The sequence below is a fragment of the Hirundo rustica genome, chromosome 7 (assembly GCF_015227805.2).
Source record: "Hirundo rustica isolate bHirRus1 chromosome 7, bHirRus1.pri.v3, whole genome shotgun sequence".
NCBI classification, from domain to species: Eukaryota; Metazoa; Chordata; class Aves; order Passeriformes; family Hirundinidae; genus Hirundo; species Hirundo rustica.
In genome coordinates, this window is record NC_053456.1 from 27,160,756 (window position 1) to 27,184,408 (window position 23,653).

General features: G+C 42.1%; 1 protein-coding gene across 4 annotated transcripts in view; it reads right to left on the reverse strand.

Moving 5' to 3' along the window:
- The window catches only part of SPATS2L (spermatogenesis associated serine rich 2 like), a 147,064-nt gene that overhangs the window by 58,054 nt on the left and 65,357 nt on the right, over positions 1–23,653 (reverse strand). For 3 of the 4 annotated variants that reach the window (XM_040069701.2, XM_040069703.2, XM_040069700.2), the window contains one exon: positions 7,392–7,452. The exons of the other annotated variant lie outside the window; for it this stretch is intronic. The gene's annotated coding sequence lies outside the window, so the exon portion shown is untranslated. The remainder of the gene's footprint in view (positions 1–7,391; positions 7,453–23,653) is intronic. 4 annotated transcript variants of the gene reach the window in all.

Consider the following 23,653-nt stretch of genomic DNA (forward strand, 5'->3'; position numbering starts at 1 on the left):
TTATTTTTTTCAACTGAAACTCACACTACCCAGCTACATCATTAACTGTAGAAGTACAGTCAATAAATGCAGACTGCATCCTGCCAAAAATATGCAGAAGCACCTTGACCAGTCTCACCTTCCATACCCTCCCCAATAGTCAGGAGACAATCTTAAAAAACTCTTCTGCTTCTGAAGGTCAGTAGCATATGAAGTGTTGCTGACATGCATGAATGGAGGCCTCTGTTTAGACAGGTATATTAAGTTTTTGGGGTTTTGTTGTTTGTTTTTTTTTTTTTTTTAAAATTACAAGTTTCTTAACTTGGCAAAGACAATCCAAAGATAAAGCTTTTGACTAGCTAGGACATATGGACAGTAAATGGAATAATTTTATCAACAGAATGAAAAGAAGATCTTTGTTTATTTGTTGAGGAACACTTTCAAGGAAATAAAAGTATGTCTTATATTAAGGTACTTTCCTCAAAGACAGGTAAGCATAGTTACACTCTACAGCACAGATACACATTCTAAAGCATCTTTCAGCTCATCTGTTTGTGCCCATTCACTGGAAGTGATCTATCTTTGGCATGCCAGAATCCATGAAATGATAAATTCTGTGGACAAACCTCTACTTTGCATCCGCCCAGAATTTCTGAAGATGGATACTGAACACAGCTTTGGAGGATAAGGTAACATACTATTTGCCTCACAGAATTCAGTGTTTCAAAAGCATCAAATTAAGCTCTAACTTGTATTTACCTAGGTTGCTAGTTACCACCGCAGGCCTTACCAGCTGAAACTCTGTGTTCTAAAGGATGCCAAACCCATTTTCTTGGGCAAACACGGGTACCAGCAGGTTTCAGACACTGTATTGGGTTTGTGTGACAATGTTTTGATAGTGGAGGGGCTACAAGCACGGCTTCTGTGAGACACTGCCAGAAGTTTCCCTCGTGTCTGATAGTCAATGCCACTCAGCTTCAAGACACGCCTGCCACTGGCCAAGGTTGATCCCATCAGCAACCCTTGGAAGTGCCTCTGGGGTTAAGAAGGGTGGGGTAGAAAAAGCTGTGCAGCAGCACTTGTGGGTGGAGAGAGGATACAGCAAGAATATATGAAAGGAACAGCTCTGCAGACACCAAGGTCAGTAGAGTAAGAGGGGCAGGAGGTGCTCCAGGCACTGGAGCTGAGGTTCCCCTGCAGCCTGTGGTGCAGCCCATGGTGAGGCAGCTGTGCCCCTGCAGCCCATGCGAGTCCACAGGGATGCAGAGATCCACCTGCAGCCCGTGGAGGACACCACACTGGTGCAAGTGGATGCCTGAAGGAGGCTGTATCCCTGAGAAAACCCTCACTGGAAAAAGCTCCTGGCAGTGACCTGTGGACCCTTGGAAAGAGGAGCCCATGCTAGAGCAAGTTTGCTGGTAGGATTTGTGATGCCGTGGGGGGCTCCTGCTGGAGCAGGCTGTGCCTGAAGGACTGCACTCCATGGGAAGGGACCCCTGCTGGTGCCATACAGGGATCCACACTGGTGCAGTCTGTGAAGAACTGTAGCTCGTGGGAAGGCCCCATGCTGGAGAACTTCACAGAGAGCTGTGTTCCATGGCAGGGACCCCACGCTGGAGCAGGGGAAGAGTGTGGGGAGTCCTTCCCCTCGGAAGGAAGGATTGGCAGATGCACTGTGTAATGAACTGACCACGACCTGCATTCCCCATCCACCAGCACTGCTTCTGGAGAGGAGTTAGAGAACTTGGGAGAAAAGCCTGAGAAGAAGGGAGGGCTGGGGGGAAGGTGTTTTTAAATTTAGGAGAGTTTTCTCATTATCTTATTGAGTGGTAATAAATTAAGCTAATTTATCCAAGTCTACTCTGTTTTGCCTGTGATGGTAATGGCTGAGTAATCTGTCCCTGTCCTCTTGACCCACGAGTCTTTTGTTATGTTTTCTCTCTACTACTCAGCTGAGGAGAGAAGGGACAGAGAGGCTTCGGTGAGCATCTGGTGTCCAGCCAGGGTCAATCCACCACAAGCACACAAAAAAGCATGTTTTGGTACGGGAATCTCAAAATTGCTTTAAGTGCTAAGTCTCTCTTCTCACTGCTGTTAATTGGCAACATTACAACAGCAGTGACAAGCTCTTATATACTGCATGTAGGCACTACTGCCCAGTGCTGGTTAACAGTTACCACACTGAGCAAGCCAAAGTCTCAGCAAGTCAAACTCCCAGTATCCCAACTTGCTCTAACCATCCCGTCAGCAGTAAGAACTGCCAGATAATAAACTGAGCTAGCTAGGAATTTCCCAATCAAATGGGTTCTGTTGGGGCTCAGTGAAGCTACTTCAGCATAACCAAAACATTTCTCCAACACCGACTAACCAAGAGTTCCTCAAAAACTAATTGAATTCCCTGTTACCCAGTTATCCTTTCCCAAAAAGCCCAAATCACAGCAAAACTTGGGATAAGCAAAGTTCAGCTTAACAAAGCAGGAAGCTACTGTGGCTTGTGCAAACACAGAAGAGCTGACCACAGCATTTATTATCAAGTGAAGCGCTGTGTCAGTCACGCCTTTCCTTCACTATTCTAGAGCCTCACCAAGTAAAGGCAGAGGTGACTCCTCAACAGCTAGTCCTTCACAAAGTGTTTGACTGTATTTTTATGAAGCCATGCACTAAGTTACCATCTTCATTCATAATGAGCAGTTCTGGCAGTCACTCATACAGATTTCATACTGCAGACAAAAGCACAGTCAGAGTTGCCACAGATTCACATCTCCAATTTAGCCACACAGCAAAACAAGCAGGGCTGGCTCTCCAGGCAGCAGACATGAGCTGTGACTGGAGTCTATGGTTAACAGAGCTCTGTCACTGGCATCCACAGAACCAAGGAGTTTGGCTGAAGAGAACTGGATTTATAGTTGCTCAATATTTGGACTCTCCAATAATGGAGGAAAAAAAAAAGACTCATGTATAAGAATCAATTTACACGGGATGAGATTCAGCTCCACTGGCTTCCTTAAACATGCAATTTACTTCCCAATAATACTGACACAGGTAGAGTTTTTTTCCAAGACCTGAACTTTATCTATCACTATTTTTCCAGGGGCTCTGCTCATTAACTGAGACCAGACAGTCTAGCTACCTTGCTCACAATCAGAGCACAGCAAACAGGGAATGCTTTGGCTCTTTTTTAACTGCTTGAACCGTGCAGTTGGAGGAAAAATACAAGAACTCTTTCACTCCTTTATCCCCACACACACCCTGCTTTTGGACAAGGCACAAACTTCTGCCTTGATCGTCCCTTCTAGCAGAACACACACTCCATCCTAGTGGCCTCAGAGAACATTTGTTCCTTTGCTGCCAAAACCAAAGATTTCCGTAATTCTTCCAACCTGCTGTATTAGAGTGAACAAAAAATGCAAGTTATCACTGGCAAAGAAAAACTACCTGCTCCAATCATGAACCTTTACAGCTGAACCATTTTAAAACATACCGGATGGGGGCAATTCTGTTTGGCCTTCACTGTGGGCTGCCTTTTATGAATATGTTCACTCTTCCCCACCATACACGGAGAGTTTCATTCAAGTCAGTGCTCCAATGTTAAAAAGGCATGAGAAATTGCATAGAACTTTTCATGAACACAGAGAAGTCTCAGTTTCACTGTGCTTACTGCATGATCAACCAAATCCCATAATGTCATCTCTCTCCTGGAATGATTGCATTGACTGATCCAGTAAGAGGTTTGGAGGTGGTTGCCTGGAACTTTTACATTTAGACCAGTCACACTGCTACAACATTTGTGTATGCTTTGTAATGCTTCTCACTACCAGGAACAAATCTTATCTCCCTTCATATTAACAAGCGGAATAAAGAAGGGTCACCAATAACAGAGAAGGCAAAATATCCTAAAAACAAAGAATCAATTCAAGAACTCAGGAGTCTCCTTTAATCTTGATTATTTTCTCTAAAATTCTAAAAAGCTCAACTTGCTTTCAGTTTCACACTTCGATACTGATCAAAGTAATCAGCGAGCTCTAATCTGAATTACCTGAACTCTTTGCATCACACAGCTGCCAGTTATTTTTCATTGACAGCAGCATACATAACCAAAAGTAAGGTGTTGCAGGGAAGAACAGAGCCATTTACTGATTTTTGTTCAGAAGTGAACTAAGATTTCATTCCTACTTCAAATATTTTTTTAGTTTTTCCATTTCTTAGGATAACCCCATAAACCTAATTCTTAATGTTTCAATTCTGAAAGCATTTTATCTGTCCAGTCTCATGATATATAAGACTCACAGAGTTGATTATTTTAAGGCACAAAATGACGTACTTAGATAGACAGTAACAAGATGCACCTATAGGCAATTAGAGAATTACCCATTTCTGACATGGGTCTGATGTTCACACTGGGTAAAATTTCTTCAGAATTGTTCTTGCAAGACACAGTCAGCTTGAATATGCAGACCCTGTTCAGACAAGCATTTAAGTGCTACTGAATTCCCTGAAACAAATTTTTGAGACACTTTTCAGCGAAAAAATGAACTTCAGCAAGTTTTTAAGAGTCTTTTTGAACCGTTTCAGAAGTGTGCATCACTATAATGAAAATTTCACATGTGCACGTACAAGAAAACATTTTTAATCAAGAATGCTCTGTTCTTAAGACCTTACAATAGGATTTTGCTCTTGTATTAATTCCTTTTTACAGTATTACATTAAAAAGTAAGCTTAAAAAGCGGTATGATTTGGGGTTGCGGTGGGCCTGACTGGGGTGGAGTTAACTTTCCTCACAGCAGCCACATGGCGCTGTGTTTTGGCTCTGTGGCTGTAACAGCACTGACAACACAGCGGTGTTTTGGCTGCGGCTGAGCTGCGCTCGCACAGTGTCAAGGCCACCTCTGCTTCCAGCTACAGCCCCAGAGCCAGGCTGAGCATGGGCAAGAGGCTGGCACCAGACACGGCCGGCGCTCAGAGTGACCAGAGGGATATTTCATGTGATCTATCCTCAAGCTCAGAAGTAAAAACTGGGATAAAGGAAGAAAAGGGTTTTTTTTTGTTTTCAAGGAAGTTCTTTGGCTGTTGTTTGGAGACTGGCTGGGTATCAATCTGCCACACCTGGTGTGCCATCTCCCTTGCTCTGCTTGTCTTTCATCCCCTGAGCCCACCTTTTCTTCACCTATTAAATTATTTTTTAACTCAACTCAGCTGTCTTTTGTTTTCCCTGTTTTCTCCTCCATCCCCCTGTGGAGAGCTGCTGCAGGGAGTGAGGTAGGAGCTGTGTGGGTGCCGGGCTGCTGGTCAGCGTGAACCTACCACAGCAAGTCAAACTGAAATCCCACATTGGTGTACTCTCTTCTCAGATTCTGATCTAGAACTTGCCTCAGTATTCAGTGTCTACAAAAACCTATTTCTTGAGATACTTGTAGGGCACTTTATCTCCAAATATGTGAGCTGAGTATAATCCTCATCCCAACCCTACAGTCTGAGGAAGCATTTGTTATTCTCATTCTGCTGAGGGGTTAAGAAGTGGAGGGGACTACAAGAAAAGATTTTCAGAGTTGATTAAAAATTTTGGCCTCATTTGAAGAAAGAACACCTACACACAGCCATCTTTTTGTAGCAACCTGAAGGCTTCTCAGAGCTGAAAAACAATCCCTTTGCAAGTTTAAGAACTTTACTGATCTCCCTACTACTGCCCCTCTAAGTACAGGATTCACAAACACGGAGCTTCACTAACAAGCCAGCAAGGTTCCTTATTCTCAGGGCCACAAGGCATCATTCTGGTGTGGAAGACCAAAGTGCAGCTGAAATACCAGCATCTTTCACAGAAATCACTGCTTCTGAGAAATCCATGTGCTGTGTAACACCGTTGGCAAGGGTGGAGATGCTTCCAAGATCTCTCGCTCTCTAGGCAGCCCATCTGTTTCTGACAGCTCAACTTCTGGTCAGTAACTGACCCCATGAGTCACTCTGCTTGTACTATACAGAGCTCAGAGCCAGACAAGCAATATTTCATCACGTACTTGGCCACACTTGCAATCAGCAGATGCCTAAGAAGCACTTTGGGCACGTATCTTTTTCTTCTTTCCTTTGAGGAAGTCACACAGCTCACCACTACCGAGTTCAGCGTGCTAAATTATTAACTACCAGATTGATTCTGTTCAGCCACTCCCTGTGAGCTTTCCACTACCAAAAGCTTTGAAAATATGCCATGTGGCAATTCTGTGCAAAAAGTCTGAAGCAAAAAGGAAATCCGTAAGAAACAGCGTAACTGCCTCCACCAAAGAAACAGAGTGCATGAAGTGAATAATGTGCAAATGAAATGAGTTCTTTTTCAACCTATTTATTAAAATGCCTGAGCATTTCATAAACTTTAATACATAATCATATTTATCATTCTGACACCCTTGCTTAAATGCAGGAGTATTGTTATCTCATTTTACAGATTTAAAATTGAGGAATTAAATGATTCAGCGATGATTTCTCAGAAAGCCACTTATAGAGGACACATTCCAGGTGTCCTAAGCTGCAAAGAAGCTGGAGAACCTTACAGACATTTGAAAAAATGGTCCTCTCCATTAGAATTACATGGAACGATGAGGTCATTAGCCCATTTGTTAGATTCAGGCTTGGAACAGACTTAGCTTATGATTTTTAACATGCTGGACATGGAGAAACTGCCTCCTTTGGACAGAATGGCAAAAGGATTTATTTGGTGTGTTCCAACAAATATTTTCTTTAAAACAAGTGAAAAAAAACCCTAGGGTTTAGACCACCTCTAAAATTAGGCAATTGCAGAGACCCCATTTCTCAGTTTTGTAGTCTATATTGTATCTATTTTTCTTTTTTTTTAATTACTACAAGGCCGCTCTTTCCCCTACCCTCTGAGCATTGCTTTGGACTATACTTAGTGTGATATGACTTCAGAATACCAGTTCAGCAGAACTTTCAGGTGCAAACCATGCTACATCTTCACAGCGATTCAACAATTACAAAAGATGAGGAGATGGTGAGGAGAAGCACTAGGAGCATATAGCATAAGCTGGTCAACTAAGTGACATACAGAAAGAAGACAAAGGAGAGAAATTTATATGGAATGGTGAATGATGGACTCGAGACAAAACTGCCCCATCCCTGGGAGTGTTCAGGGCCAGGCTGGATGGGGCTCTCAGCAACCTGGTCTAGTGTAAGGTGTCCCTGGTCACGGCAGGAGACTTGGAACAAAACAATCTTTAAGGTCCCTTCCAACCCAAACCACCTACGATTTCCATATGATTCAGCTTTCAAGATGTTCAAATAGACTGCACTGCTCTGGTGAAAGCAGCCCCCGAAGTTCCTGGCTTCTTGATCCTGCACTGATGGACCTGTAAGTAAAGAACCTTCCTATCTGAATGATCAGCAAAGAGAGATAAAAAGTATCTTACCACTGCAAATGACTCCAGTTTCTGTTCCAATTTTTCTATCTTCTCCAATAGACTGTATCTCCTGAAAAAATAGTTGGAAGTTAAAAAAAAAACCAAAAACAAACAAGTACTTAATTTTTTCTTGATTTGCTTCTCACAGGAGACTTTTGTGAAAAAAACATTCCTTTACTGCTGTGGTCAACACGTGGGGTGCCCTTACCTGTTCTACAGGGCTTATCTTTTCCAAGGGCCTATCTTCACTGCCATGAAAGCTTAGGCAATCACCTAAACCTCGCTGTCAGTCCCATTCCTGACCACACATACAATTCTCCCCTGAAACAAACCCATTTTTAAAGCACATATTTTAAGCTTAAACTAGCCAGCACATGGAATGTGCAGAAAGATGAACTTATGCAATGAAAACTATTTTATCATTAATTCAAGAGAGCCATAGGTACAAGTTACAGTAATGCAGCAGTTCCTAATCAAACCTCTCTGAGCAGCACTAGTGCAGTTTCACTGTGGTCATTCTCCAGAAACAACATTTTCATCTCAAGAATACTAACTCAGATGAAAGAAAGGGAAACCCAAAGAGTGACACCAGCACTCTGCTCAAAACACAAGGCCTTTGCTGATTTGCATATAAATTTCAGAGGAATTGTTCCCAAAGTTAAAGACACACAAGCACATGGAGAACTGAATGCCTGTTTACATCCATACATGGATGAATGGAAACTGATCTCCCAATTTCATTATTGCAGGGAAGTAGTTAAGTTTTGCATTCTCCTGCGCAGTGAAGGCAAGGCAGTCATGGTCTACAGCTTACCATGCATGCCAGACAGAAATTATTCCTCTTTGGCAGCTATTAAGTGAGTTGCACATTGGTCCTTGTTTGCTTTGGAATAAGATCTGTTTAGCAGTCCCCCAGCTAATCCTAAAAGAATATTGCAACGTTTCTGAACATCCTGACTGCTGAAATCAGCCTCTGCTAAGCCGCTATGACTGGATTGTCTTTACAGACAAATTTTTCCTTCTGTACTACAAAATACTCACTCTATGTACAGACTTGAAGTGTGTGACTGCTGTCATGTTTAATTCATTTTATCCTGATTGAAACTACATATTTCGCTGAAGCCAAAATGATTTTTAGACTGTAAAAGTCCTGTCAGGTTTTAGTTTAAAGCGAGGCAGAAAGCTCTTAATTGCTTCTACATCCAATACAGCCAGATGTTCCCTGAAGCACTTCACCTGGCAAAGGCTCCCACAACAAAGACTCACAGCTTATGTCCCAAAGTCCATTACAATCTAAACACACATTTCTACATGGCTTGCTGAGTCACAGTTATGTTCAAAATCAAAAGAATGAATGGAGCAATTGAAAATGTGATGCTTCGATGAAGAAATACAAGTACTCACACATGTCAGTGTTAAAGAGCATTTCTGGCTGTTGGAATCTACACAACAAGCACAGATCCATGAGATGAATAGAGGGGCTGGAAAGCTGGTGAGGGAAGCGTTCCCAGTTCCTTGCCTTTGGGTAGAATACCCCAACCAAGCACTGGGAGGAGGTCTGTGTGATGGCCCTACCAGGAGTTTTTTCTTTGGGGCAAGATTTGGCTTTTTTCCCCTCAAAGGGACACAAGGAAGGGCTGAGAACTCATCCCTTTTGTCCAGTGAGCACTTGAATCAAAACAGAGAAGACAGCAACATTCCTAATAGCTACTGAACTTCTTACACCAATATACAGACATCTACCTCCTTCCAGCACTGCCTGTAGTCTACAGGAATGATTTTTATGATTTAAACACAGCAGATCAGATCATGGACATTGATGCACAGAGGCACCCTAGTGATTCTTCTTTTTACCTGCATCACACCACCTGCTAAACCCCAGTTTTGATCTTTTTCAACCCAGGCTATGGAGGAGAATCCTCTCCAACTTCACTGGAAAACTAAAACCTGAAAAAGTCAAATGGGAAGAGATTTATAACTTAAAAAACTATTTTTTCCTCCTGCTCAATGAGTTCTTTTGACGATTTTTGTCTTTTGAAACTTCACAAGATTTGAAGAAGAAAGTGACTGATAATGTCAGAATCCCATTTATTGATGTGGTCAAGAAATACAGTCACTGGTATGAAATTACTCAAGCTAGAATTATAGTTATTGCCCCTTGAGAGCTATTCTTAAAAACTGTTATAAGAGACAAAGGAATGTAAGCAAAAAATTGAAGTCCAAAGTTCTTGTTTGGCATCACCATAAAGTAACAAAGCAGATAGCCAAGTGTACACTATATATAATATTATAAACCCACCCCATTTTACTGGGTGCAGTAAAGATTTGTTCTTTCCAAGCAATACCACACCTATCAAATTTGACCAAATGAGATGTATTACCTTGAAAAAAATTAATTAATTCTACAGGACATCTTTCCACAATTTGATCACCTTCCTAAATCACCACTTTCTCTTTACTCAATGGTCCATGACATGTTATCAAACACTACACAGGAAAAAATGACTCAAGGGCGAAGAAAGGAAATCAAGAGTAAAGGTACAACAGTTAAAAGGAAACTTATTTCACTTAGTTAACATCACAGAAAATACTGTTGCTTAAGGTGCAAATGTTCAAGGTAATTTCCAATTATAATGAAAGGTCAATTCTTTAAGTGATTTTTCTTCTCAAACAACAAAAAGACCCTGAAAGAAGTAGGGATGTTGTCACTGCAGGCCTTAGAATATGGACTGAAAACCAGTGGTCCATATTCTCCTGTCGCAGATCCATGGCTGATGAAGGCCATGTGCGTGCAGATGACATGACACCCCCTCACAGAACCTTAAAAACATTGTCCTCCACTGCAGAGTATGAAGAGGGAAAAAGCAGAGCTTCAGATAGCACATCACCAAACCACACATCCACCAGAGCTCAGTGACAAACAACTGCACCAAAACCAACCTGAGCCCAAACACCAGCTCATTACAGTGCTACAGCCCTGCAGAACGTACAAATAAACCAAGCATTTTAATCCCTCTCCATCTTGAGCTGTGACTTTTTCAACAGTTCCCTAATCCTAGTAATTAATGTGATATGTGACAATAGAAGAACCAGACACAAAGTTTAAATCTAGATCGAACAGCTATTCATTGTGACATGGCCCTTAATGAACCTAAAGAGCAGAATCAAAGCATAACATGAGCTATATAAACACTCTAGATTGGAGTCCTCATCCTACAGGAATCTTTACCCTTCAGAAGAGTAAAACAAGGCCTTTGACCCCTTCTGATACCTAACCCTGACCACAGCCTTAACCTAAGATTTCACAACACACCCATCACACAGAGGAGCTCAAGAACTCTAACACTGCACTCTTCTAATTCCACTGTAAACCCATGAGTCTTCTAGACCCTAACAGCAAACATAACCTGCAATCCCTCCATTCCTAAGTAAATATCCTATACAAACAGGATTGGCACACCTGTGCAAAATACATCCCATATTGTACATAGTGACTAGACTAGCACTGCAATTAACTGGAAGTTGTCAGAGTCTGTTAATAATAGTTTGTTTGGCTTCTGTTTTGGGTTGCTTTTTGCTTATTTTAAAAAAAATATTAAAGCTAAGTTTCTAGTGGAATCAGAGGCATATTGATCTGGGATGAATGCTGATAACACAAGGAAACATTGGACTATAGACAGCTAGTTTTCATTTCAGGATATTTCTTTGGCAAGGCCACTGATGGAACATCGAGGTGAAAAGAAAGTCAGCACAAGGCAGGGGATCTTCTGAATGTTGATATGAATGACTGCAAAAGCTATTTACAGTCTGCTGGTCCACAAAAATTGAAATTTTGTTGATGATTATGGCACTTGGGTTTTTTTGGTCCTTCTCTGGGTTTTGATTTTGGCCTATCTAGTGAGTCACATTTCCCTAAATGCCAATGCAGCTGTTTAGCACATGGAAAGTAAACCTCACTTCCTTTGACAGTCAGACCTTAAGACATCTACTCTCAGCCTTACGCCCAACACAGATAGCAAGTTCTGATGTAGTCAAAGTAAATCAGGGTTTCTCCTTATCTGTCCCTGCTACACTTCAACACAGTGGTAAGATCCTGTCAGTATCAATTAGCAACAACAACTTCCAAAGCTGAACTCGGCCTGCCTTTAACCCCAGATGCTCCATTTTGCGCACCTCCGTTTCAAACCCTAGCCAGGGCAAGCAGTGCAAAGCACACTCAGCAGGATCCAGCCTTCAGAGGATGATCCATATCTACATTTACAATGTGCACTTCTTACTGCAACAGAAGATGTATATGATTGTAAAGCAGCACAAAGCTTTCTGTCTAAAACCATCCTCATCTGGTATTTGCCAGAGACTGTATAGCAAAACAATCTCTTGGCATTAGGATTGGGAAACAAGCAAATAAAAGCTTCAGGACCAGACCAGCTCTCATCCTATACCAGATTTCTGTTCAGTCAGACAATGATATCACAGTTCGGTAAATGACAGGATTCATGTTCAACTGTCTGTAAGCACCTTTATTCTCCTACCAGTAACCTCTCATTATTTCAGTCTCTTACTCCTCCTCTGTAACACCAGTCAACGATTTACTCAAAGCATTACGGGCCTAAACCAATTCCTCCTGACAGTGCTGGAGCCACAACAGATCAGTAACACACACACAGATGAGCTAGATGACACTGGAAATTCAACATCACACCACCGAACATCTAGTATCTCACCAGATGAGAAATCTCTCCACTGTTAGAAGAACTGGACCCCACTGGAAGCCCAAAATGGTTAGAGGACTGAGTAGTGGACCCCACTGAAGCACAAGTTCTCAGAAAATGAATATAGGGCAATACTTACAAGTACTACTTCCTACAAGAATTGCTGTCTGCTTCATACACATACCATACTTCTGACAGATGGAGATAGTTTCTTCACTATGAAACTCATCCACAATTTCCCAAAAATACGTTATTTTGGGAGTTAACTTCATGAAAAGTTCATTTGTTACACAGCAATAGAGTGACCGTCTTAAGAGCTGTTATTTGTCTCAGCCTGGAAGTGATAAAAAAGGATAGCTTTCATCCTGCAGAACTCTTTGGTGGAGCAAGGATAGGCAACAGAATAGCTACTCAGATATATATGCTACAATCAAGTTCCCAGAGTGTCTGTGTACCTCGTCAAGATCAGCTAATTGAAATTAAGATGAGAATTCTCCCTGAAACACATGAGCCCACACGCCAGAATTATTCCCCTTCAGGGCAGGTGAGGGCTTCTGAAGCTACATTTAGAAATATTTTAAAAAATGACATATCCTTAGCCAAATGGTTATGATAGCTCATTATCATCATTACTAAAGAAAATGCTCCCTAACATATTCCACGCTAAGATTTGCCCACTCTCCCCTGCCCTAAGGATGCGCATAAAGCCTACCTGAAAAGGTGGCCCAGCTGGAGTTACCAAGACTGGCTGATGACACAAGCCATAATTTGTCAAGATTCCAGCTTCGGAACTTGATGAGTTTGTGCTGAATCCTAGAAGTCGTTCAGTATAAAACATATTTAAAACTGAAAGCCTTTGGGAGTAGCCAATACTTGAGGAATACTCGAGGGAAAAAAATGACCATTAAAGAAGCTGTAGAGGATTTACAGTTCTGTTTTGTTTGGATCTGTACAGTAGCCTAGCCCATAAATAGAAACCAGGTGGATTTTTTTTTTTAATATTTGCTTTACTTTCTTCATTTGAGAGTTGTGGGAATTATGTAACCAAGCAACACCACAAACCTGGAAAGCCCTAGTTAAGACAATTGCTGATACCCTGATGAGCCAGGATGTGTTCAGTGCCTAGAGGAGCTATGGGATCTCCATTTCTGTGCACTCCAGGGGCCACAAGATCCTAAAAAGAGTGAGGAAACTATTCAGTACAATCTGTGGACTCTCCATGCCTCAGTGTGAAAACTGCCCTCCTCTGAAATTAATTTTGCTGCCACTTGGGAGTCCACTGTGAGTTTTACTTGCCACCTTTGCAAGGTCAGTCTGTCAGGAGAGCTTCCCCTTACTGAGGCTTTGGAACTCAAAAATACTGGGTCTCAGACAGTAACTGTTAAAAAATTAAAAATAACATGCATGGGTTTATTAGAAATATCACTATGAATCCATGTAAATTTAGGTATGTTCATTTACACAGAACACAACCTTATAACTAAATGTTGATGAAAAAAAGTGTACCTAAACTGAAAAAAAAAATGCAATGTTATTTTCTGATCAGAAAAGCACATCAGAACAACCAATCATGTTAGAGTTTCTGCAATGAACAACAGCTGAAATAACTCATTTTCCACGCAAGTGCAATCAGCACTATTTTCCAACTGGCATATCCTCCATGTAATCAGTCCTCAGCCTCCCAACAGGAGAGAAGCTTCTGAAGGAAGCAATACTTCTTACTTTGCACACTTAAGCAAAATCAGTTGTGTCCTCACTCTCTCAAATGCTTTTTATTCAGTATTTTATAAAGCAGTTTTTTAAACTGCTCCAAAACAAAAGTAGACATTGTCTTAATAGCAAAGTCAATCTATATATTTTGTACAAACATTTTAAGACGTATTATATTTAAGACAATCATATTCTGAAAAAGAAGAGCATGCAAATTATGCTTTTTTAAGGAGTTAAAATTATTTGCTTATTTAAATAAGCATAGGCAGAAAAAATACGTCTGAGTGCATATGCTTTAAAGTGAATGGGGGTTATTTTAGGAGACAAAGGGTGACTACTGCACACAACCAACGTGTGGTGGATCCATCACGGCTGTGGATACTGAGTTTATGCTGCCATTCAGCAGACAGCACCACAGTCACACAGGTGAGACAGTGAGATCAGTGCCAAAAGCAAGACAGCCCAGCTAGAGCAGACATGTGCTGAAGACACACAGTATGCATCTATTGGGAGTCACAGAGCGCACTAAAAAGCTCAACCCTGCACAACAGGTTTCAACTTTTCCTCCTGCTGACATCCAGCTGATATTGGGGCTTATTGCGCAGTACCAAATATCAAACGTTACAATAAATAAGTATTAAAATCACCAAAAAGCCCCAAGTAGAGACCACATCTGAAAGTTACACTGTGACACAGACATAAGGAGGCTTGGTCCACTGCCACCATTGCTGGGCTTCTGAAAAAGCATCACACCACCACTGTGAAAAGTGGAGCTGTTTGTCAATACAATATCATGCGCTGAGCGTGCCTTTGTAACAGTGGAAGTGGGGGAGGTTCAGGGAATAGAGTACCTCCTGGGAACCTTTCCTGGGAAGCAGCCCAGCAGAGGGACATACACTCTGCATCACCCACTGGAGGAGGTACTGCATCCTGCTCAGAAAGAAAGCACTATGCCAGGGCCCTGCATGGCAGCAGCAATGGATCCTCAAGTCCAGTCCCACTTCACTCCACTGATGTTGCCTTGGTGTGGACAGGAGGAGGATTAAGAACTCCCAGACTGCTATCACCTAACTAGTTTCACACTTCTCTCCTTCCTGACAGTCCTACAGGAGCTGAACACAACCACAAAGAATACTTGTAGAGCACAGAGATTAGACATATTCCTTCTTATATGAAACTCCATTCCTTCTCCACTTAGAATAGGAAATACTCTTGTCTTGTGCATTCAGATTCTAAGAGTGGGATCATATTGAACAAAAACAAAGATGAAATCAATTTACAAATGTAAATATAACTCTAGCCTCTTTTGAAGCTTTAATAGGAAGGTGGAACAAAATTACCCAGGGGATCTTGATCAGACTCAGCCCTGAGTGTAAATGAGATCTCATTCTCATGTGGAATTTCACATCACAAAGGAAAACACAGCTCTCACAGCCCTGAGACAGAAGGTTCCATGAAGCAGGAATTTGCTCGTCAAAGCTGCCTTTTCATGGGAATGACATACAAATAACAAAATAACACCCAAAGTTTTAAAGCAAATTTCTCTTGCTGGAACTTAGACTGTTTCAGCGATGATTTAAATTATTTCTGGGCTTCTGCTGAAATGCTTGTGTCAGTATGTTTGTTATGAAGGAATCTGGGTAAAATAAAGCACAAATACAGTGTGGTTTTCTATTCTGCTAGTAAGTTTGAATAAAAGTGAGTGCAAATCTGGAATGCCTTCAAGGTACTCATATAAACCTTTTGTTAAAGCAAACTGGAGTTTGCCTCAGTTCATTGGCATAGCATCTTCTATATGGATCATTTATTATGAATTCACGTCTGCATTTACTTTCCTAGGAACAAACATGCATTTACTGCTGACACAGAGCCTCAGCAACTGATCTATGACTTGGAACCTCTGCTCCAACTGCCTTTGAGATACCAAAAGTAAAGTTTATTCCAGTAATAACCACTCACCCACAAGACATGGTCTGAATATTTACACAGTCCACTAAAAAAAGTAACGTCCCACTTAATGACAAAGTTGCATGGAAAACATTACATTGCACACCACATGGCCGAGCTACCATCTCTAGCCCGACCTCTGCCTTGCGAATTATCAGCCTTCTGTTTGTTTTAGCTTTGCAAAGTTATAGTACATTGATGTTATTTATTTTTCCATTTTACTGCCCAAGACATTTGCTGCTTCAGTAGAGGAGGGGAGTGGCACACAGTAACTACAACCTATCTTTCTTGTTTACAAGGTCTCCTGGCTTTCACAGAGGAACCTGCATGGTGGGGGCTCTGCTCAACATCAGCCATAGCTCCAGTCCTCAGCATGAACAGCTGAAGCTTTCACATGTAAGCAAATCCCTCAACAACCAGAGCTGCAGATTTCAAACATGCACGCTGCCTGACTACCTCATGTTCACCTTGATCACCAATATATTAAATACTAACACTTTCTCAGCCACCTTAGGACATAAGTACATTTCTTCTAGTGAATTACCAAAGTCAACGACCTTGAGAAGCCAGAGGCGCAGCTCGTGGTGCATGTGTAGGAATACAGCACACCATAAAAGTTAAGGATTAAAAGCAGAATTATCAAATTTCAAAACAAGAGTGAGATGATTATATCTTTTCACAGATATAATTGGTTAGGGTTAGATGAGATGGCAGTAGGTCATCTGGACCAACCTCACTGCTCAGGCAGGGTCATCCCAGAGCACACGGTGCATGACTGCATCCAGACAGTTCCTGAATATCTCCAGGAATACTGAATACCTCTCTGGGAAACCTGTTCCAGTGCACAGTCACTCCCACAGTTAAGAAGTTCCTCCTTAAGGTGGAACTTTCCGCGGTTGTGTTGCTGGTTGTTTTTTGGAGGTACGGGGTGTTAAACTGTAATCCATGAACAGATACCTTTCTAACTTTGTGTTAACACAGGCAGTTAATGATTTATGGCCTGTCTCTTAAGGAGTCCATCTGCTGTATTTTCCATTCCAATTAACAGCAGATTCCTTCCCAAAGCTCTGTGATTAGTACTGGAAACCGAAAATGTCCAAAAATATAGCACATAAGAGTCCCTCCGGTCCCTTCCAGAAAAAATCCCAAACGAGCAAAAGGCAAAGCCTTTTATGGAGTCTGGTACTAAACTGGTTTAAAGACAAAAATCCAAGAAAACCAGCACACTCAGCAACAGCCCTTGCAAAGCAGCCCAGCTGCCAGCTGGCGGCCACTCCAGCGGCTCCCCATGTCAGCCAGAGGCCTGGAGAAGGAACGCAGCTCTGCAGGAGCCTCGCTCCCATACACGTAGGGAAGCACCCTCACCACACTCTGACCTTAGAGACTTTCAAAATGAGTTCTCCTTGCTCAGGTCTTTTGGCACTGCGGAGAAACAGCCCTTGCTATCATATGTTTGACCGTTTCCCTCTATTGAACCACTTCTGCAGAGCCGGGCTCTGACTTCACAGCCAGCTCAGTGAGGATGCACAGCCTGGCAGGTCAACTTCAGCCCAGAAATACCACACCATGGTACAAAACGTCTGGTTTTTGTCATCAGTAACAGCAATCCTGAGGGGTTGTTGTTTTTTTTTTTTTTTTTTTTAATTCACAGAAATCTGTAATACAAGGCTGAGCAGTCTCTAGATGGAAGAAGATACTATTCAGTTAAAATAGTGAACAGTAGTTTAAAAGTGTGCTGTTTAGTTTAACTAATGAGTTTACATTGCTGCATTCTTTTAATATGAGGCAACAATGCTAATGACTAACCCTTTTGCAGTTAAATAGACCTTGCAACTACAAGAGGATCCCTCTTTCATTTAAAAAGCCCCTCATTACAGCTTAAGAAACCATGTTTTGCTTCTTAGCAATTCTCACTAAAATGCTTTGGAAGGCACCATCATTCACTTACAGGCTGATGTTTGGAGGACCTGACTGACACAACTGCAATAGTAATTTCCTGCAGTCAACATCTCTGGAAATCCAACACTGGGACACCAATTAAAAATTTCTAACATTTCCTCATCTATAAGGTAACACAAAATAATCATGGTTGTATACAGGTTAACTTCACAGCAGCGAATCAGGCGTTAAAATGCCAGTATCAACCTCATCCCAGAAGCAAAGGAAACGGAAACCCATCATTCTCTGTCAAGATATCACAGAACGGGTTGTGTTGGAAGGGACCACAGTGGGTCATCTGCTCCAACCTCCCTGCTCAAGCAGGGCCATCCTAGAGCACACTGCACAGGATTAGGTCTGGACGGTTGTTGAATGTCTCCAGTGAGAGAGACTCCGCACCTGCTCTGGGCAAGCTGTTCTGTGCTCAGTCACCGCACAGTAAAGACGCTCTTCTCATGTTCAGGTAGAACTTCCCATGCATCAGATTCTGCCCACTGCCTCCTGTCCTACGGCTCAGCACCACCAAGAAGAGCCTGTTCCATCCTCTTGGGACTCTCCCTTTAGATATTTATACACATTGACGAGGTCCCCCTTCAGTCATCTCTTCATTGCAATCCTCATCGTACTCATGGCAATGCTTTGATGAATTTACATACGTGACAATTCCTTGCCAGATTATGCAACAGCAGAGTGAATTCCCAGGTCACCAAATCATAGAATCACAGAACGGCTTGTGGTGGAAGAGACCTTGAAGATCACATAGTTCCATCCCCAAGCCACAGTAGGAATGTCAATCACTAGATGAGGTTGCCCAAAACCTCTCCCAAACTGGCTTTGAACACCTCCAGGGATGGTATCCGCATCCAAACAGCTTTCCTTGTTCAGAACTTTCTTAGGTTTTTAGGCTTACTCTCTTTACTACAAAATAAAGTACAACACTTCCCGTTATAGAGTGCCCCTCATCCTGAAAGACCCTGTGAACTCTGAACCCTCTCACACAACAGTCAGAAGTTTCAGGACTGAGCACTCAGTGGAATGAACAGCAGCAAACTGCTGCAGCCTGCTCCACAGCTGGCTCTCGTCATATTCTTGGCTAAGGACATAGAACCAAACTCCTACTCACAAAGTGCTGCAAAACTGCCAATAGAGGTCTGACAGGACCTTAGTTTGAAATATCTCTTCCCCAGAAACTCAGCTACAGAGGATGCAGACTGCACCTGTTTCGGGGCACATGCCTTTCACAAAAGGGACAATTTGTGAGGCTACCAGCCATGCTGTGATGCAGACCCAAGAGCACACAATTTGGATCATCTTATACCAAAAAAGCACAATCTTCCTCCCCACCAGGGCTTCCTCCAACCGCCACCTTCTGCTCTCTTCACAAGTCTACAAGCATTTTTCTTACACAGAGGCTGCTCTAGCTCATCTGTATTTGCCTCACACTTCAGACCCCTTCAGGGAACCTCCTGCCCCACTAGAGCTCTGTGCACCTGACAGCACACATCTGACCTTTTGACTCCTTTGTCCTGCTCTTTCCTTACATTTCAGACCTGGCTGCCTTTCTGCAGATGAAATATCCAGTCCTTTCTGCTTTCCACTGTGTTTGTATACTACATAATTCGGTTATTGTAGAGGAAGAAACCCACAAGAATTTTAACAAGAAGTAGGCTTCCTTCTTTCAGCCTAGTAAAAAAAGTGCATGCAGCACGTGGGAGACCTCAGTAGCTGTGGGAACAGATGATGAAGCTTCTCTGCACCTTCGAGCTGTGCAGTCTATCTCCACACCATCCCTCGCTCTAACACACCCAGTGCAAGGACCACAAGCTCCAATTCTAACACCAAAGCACGACGTCATGACAGCACCTTAACAAACCAGCCAATTCAAAACAATTTCTAGCCAAAACGAAGTCATTAATGGAAAGCAGAAACACAGAAAAGGCAACACTTCTAAAGATCACTAAATCAAATTCTACACAGGCCTAGTATCACAGTGTAAGATAATTACTCCCTCAGCAACACAGAAAGGAGAAGTCCCATAGTGATGACATTTTGGGACTTGCAGGTTTTCCACTGCTACCAGAAACCACAGCTTCTGAACACATTCCAGACGAGAAGTGCCACCACACCCAAACGGCATGTGCAACGGTTTTATTGCATTTAATTTTACACAGAGAACCACACACAGCACTGTAATTTAGATACTAAAAGGGAATAACTTTAAGTGTAGTGCAGAAGAGGAAGCCACAAAGTGGATGTGTGTAGGACAGTACATACTCAAAGCTGGTTTTATGTATTACTAAGCAATTTGGTCTGAAACAACCATTTGAGTACGTGCTTGAGCTCATCACCCAGAGCCTTAATACTCTTTGCTGGCAATTGTACCAAACCAATAAGAAAGTCCCAAGTCTTGATCCGCCACTGTGAACCACTCTTCTGCGGCAATGAAAGCCAGGTGTGACAGCATTCAGGCAGACGCTCCAGGGTCGAACCTTCAGGGCAAGTACTGCACACATTTCTAACAAAATTAGCCAGGAACCTGAAGAGCTATCTTCATTTGGAAATGTCTCACAGCATCAACAATATCTTATGGTGGTGGTTCCAGATAAGACTCAGTCAAGGACCATAAATTCTTGCACGGATTTTACACAAGGTTGGGCCAACAAACACGAGCCTACCTACCCCAAACACAAGGTGTTTATTTTGAAATGCTGCCAGGCAGGTTGGCTTTACCAGCACAGAAAGATAACTCCGTGAGACTGAGCTGTCAGCACAACAGTGGCTGCAGCTTCTTGAATGTCAACTTGAAACACACCCACAACCTTCAAGGAGAACCACCTTCCAAGAAATCATACTCACAGTTCATTTGGCTATACATAGCACAAACAGATAACATTGCTCAACTCCACCCTAGACATAGAACAGCATCAACCCTCTCAGAAACAAAGTTCATGGTAACACCAGGCTTACGTTACTACTTAAAAAAAAAAGAAATATAACAGAACTTCAGTCAAAGAAAATCAAATAAAACTGTACCAGTTCACACAGGCCAGAATCTGTCCCCAACTCTGAGTAGCAGCACGCTGTTATTCACAAACAGGTGAGGCTTCTTTGCCATTTGAACTCTTACCTCTCCAACATTTGGGAGATTAGATTCGTCAGTAATTTAAACACCGGACACTGTACACTGCCATAGGCATTTTTTTTCAGCCAGCAAACCACTCGAGAGAGTACTGAAAGGCCTATTATGAAGGCCAATCGCTATCCTTTTCTTGAATGACCACATGAAAATCAGTGACTGTTCCACAATGGTTTGAAAGAGCCTTTTGTCTGAAGGAAAGGACAAGGAGTCACAAAGTATTGCAGTTTCATTTGTAACTCATGGCTTTTGAAGGAACTGCAGAGATTCAGTTAAAAGCAAACCAAGAAAAGAACAAGCTTTGAAAATGTTATGCCACAATCCTTTCCTACTATGTACATGCAGAGCATATTTTTAGTCTCTTTTGTATTATAAAAAGATGGGCTGGCATTCTATATTACTGTTGTTTTACAAGAGAAGCTTAAAACACTTGCAGAGTTTTGACTTTATTCCCAAACCCTAATTAGGATCTGCAGCACTATTGTATAAACAGAAAGTCATCAGGAGCTTTTTCTGGTACAACATCTAGTAAAAGTGTAATTGTACTGGGATAATAAGTGAAACCATTGTCACTGTTGCTTAATAATCGCTTCAGTAATTGAGCAAATTTGGCATTGCCAGTAAAGTGTAAGATAGCCAATTCAAGAAAAAGACTTCTTTTATACTGAGAAACCAGTATTAGACTCTAATTTTGAAGCCTGTTTCTGAGGTCCCTCACAAAAAGAAGTTAATTACATTTGCCGACAACTTTCCAGAAGGAAAAAATGTTTGACTTCTCTGCCTACCCCAATGACACTTCAGTTCCCAGATTTTACATGCAAAGGCGCACGCACATTCAAAATGGGGCCGGCACAAATAATTTCATTACAGCTTCTAAACAAGCTTCATGTGGACAAACTTTCAGCAGGAACGAAAGTGGAAGCTGATAACCTAAAATATATTTCTTCTAACCCATACCCAGAACTATGGAATTACCACACTTCCATTCAGAAAAAAGAGCTATAGTTGACAGACTTGCCCTCTTCCACGTATGCTCCACCCACAAACCATGAAAAAAAACCTGTCAAAACGTGGCAGTTTTCACTCACCAGCTCCTTGCCACATCCAAAATTTATATTCCTTGCGCTCCCACAATAGCACCGAAACCAAACAATGTATTTTGCACGCATCATTGGTCAAGGAGCCAGTTACATTTAGCTCTTCAGACCACCTTATCAAATTACATCAGGCAAGGAGCTGGTCCTTAGCATGTTACAAGGCTGCACAAGGGCCAAAACTTTTGCTGTAGGAAGCAGCCACGATGCCACTCCCATATCTACATCGGAAGTAAAAGTCCTGCCATGGCAAATACACCCCCAAGGTAACTACACACCCCTCATCTCATGCTCTCCAAAACAAGAGCTTACCGTTCCGAGGACTGTAAAGAGACTCTTGCCAATGCAAAGTAGAAGCTAAACAATGCCGCACATCTTGAAGCTCAAGGTGCTCAGAAACCCACAGGGCATAGAGGTGTGACATGCAAAGCTCCCTGTTAATCTCAGTGAAGTTCAGGATCCAAATTCTTTGATGGAGCACTGCTTTCAAACAACTTTTAACAGGAGAAGGTGCCCAGTCTAAAATAAAGGTACTTCACTACTGTTTCTTTTTATACTAGAAGAAGAAAACTGTGAGAAAGCTGGTGAAGCATCTGAGGAGGGAAGGCAGGAGGAACAGAGAAACCGAAGCATTAGAACAGTGCAGAAGAAGAGAGGAGAGAGTAGCACCAGACTGGAGCCATATTTCTGAAGAGTAATGTGGACGATAAAATGCGTGATGTTAGCTACAAATCAACTACAATTAACAGTTAACTGTTATTTTTCTCCCCTAGATCGTCCCGCAAAGTCCCATTACCCTTTGGTGTTCTGCTCCAAGTCATTACACAGCTTTACTTTTATCCTCTGGTGCACAGTGAAAAGCGGAGTTTGACCTTTCCTTTAGATTTGTAAAGCACCACAGCAGATTGTTTTGCGAACATGACTGAGGTGGGGTTTTTTATGTATTCTGCATGACCAACATTGCTAACAGTGTCTAAAGATGTCTAAGAAGTGGCCTCTGAAAGCATACCAAGAAACACAGACCCTCAGAATGACAACAGAGGCCGTGAGTGTGGGTGAAAAGGCACACAAGCATAGCAGTTTGCAGGAATTAATACCAAATACAACTGCTGACAGACACAGGCTTCGTACTTCCATGATTGCTAGAGAAAAATTTGAAGAAAATATAAAACACGTTGCAGGCCGCTGGGAACTTTGTACCTTCTTTTAAAAACTGGCCTGAATCAATTTCAGTTCCAGACAAGCATTTCCTCAAAATTTGGGAAACAGCAGGAAGGTGTCCTGATATAGCCTTGTTTCCGTTTCTTTGAGCAAGAAGGACTAGTAGACAAGAAGAACCGATTCACGTTCCGAACAAAACCTCTCTTAACACAGCAAGAGGCTTGTGTTCAATTTTTTGGCTCATTACTATATGTCAGACAAAACAATCATTCTCAAGCACATTTATTCTCAGACATCTGTCTAGGCATAAGGACTGTGGAAACAGACCCTTCACTTAAGGATAACCCTGAGGACATTTTGAAGGGTACTTAGTTTAATTCATCTTAATCATAGCATTTTTTTATGCAGTAAATTTCCCGGAGTTGTGACCTTACCTCCTTACAGCTCTACAGCACCTGACACAGTATAAGCCTTATCTTGATTGGTGTCTCATTACATTTAACAGATCCTGCTGTTCTCAAAGGGCCAAACTCCTTCCACTTCCCCAGCACAATTAGTGGGAGAACACTCACA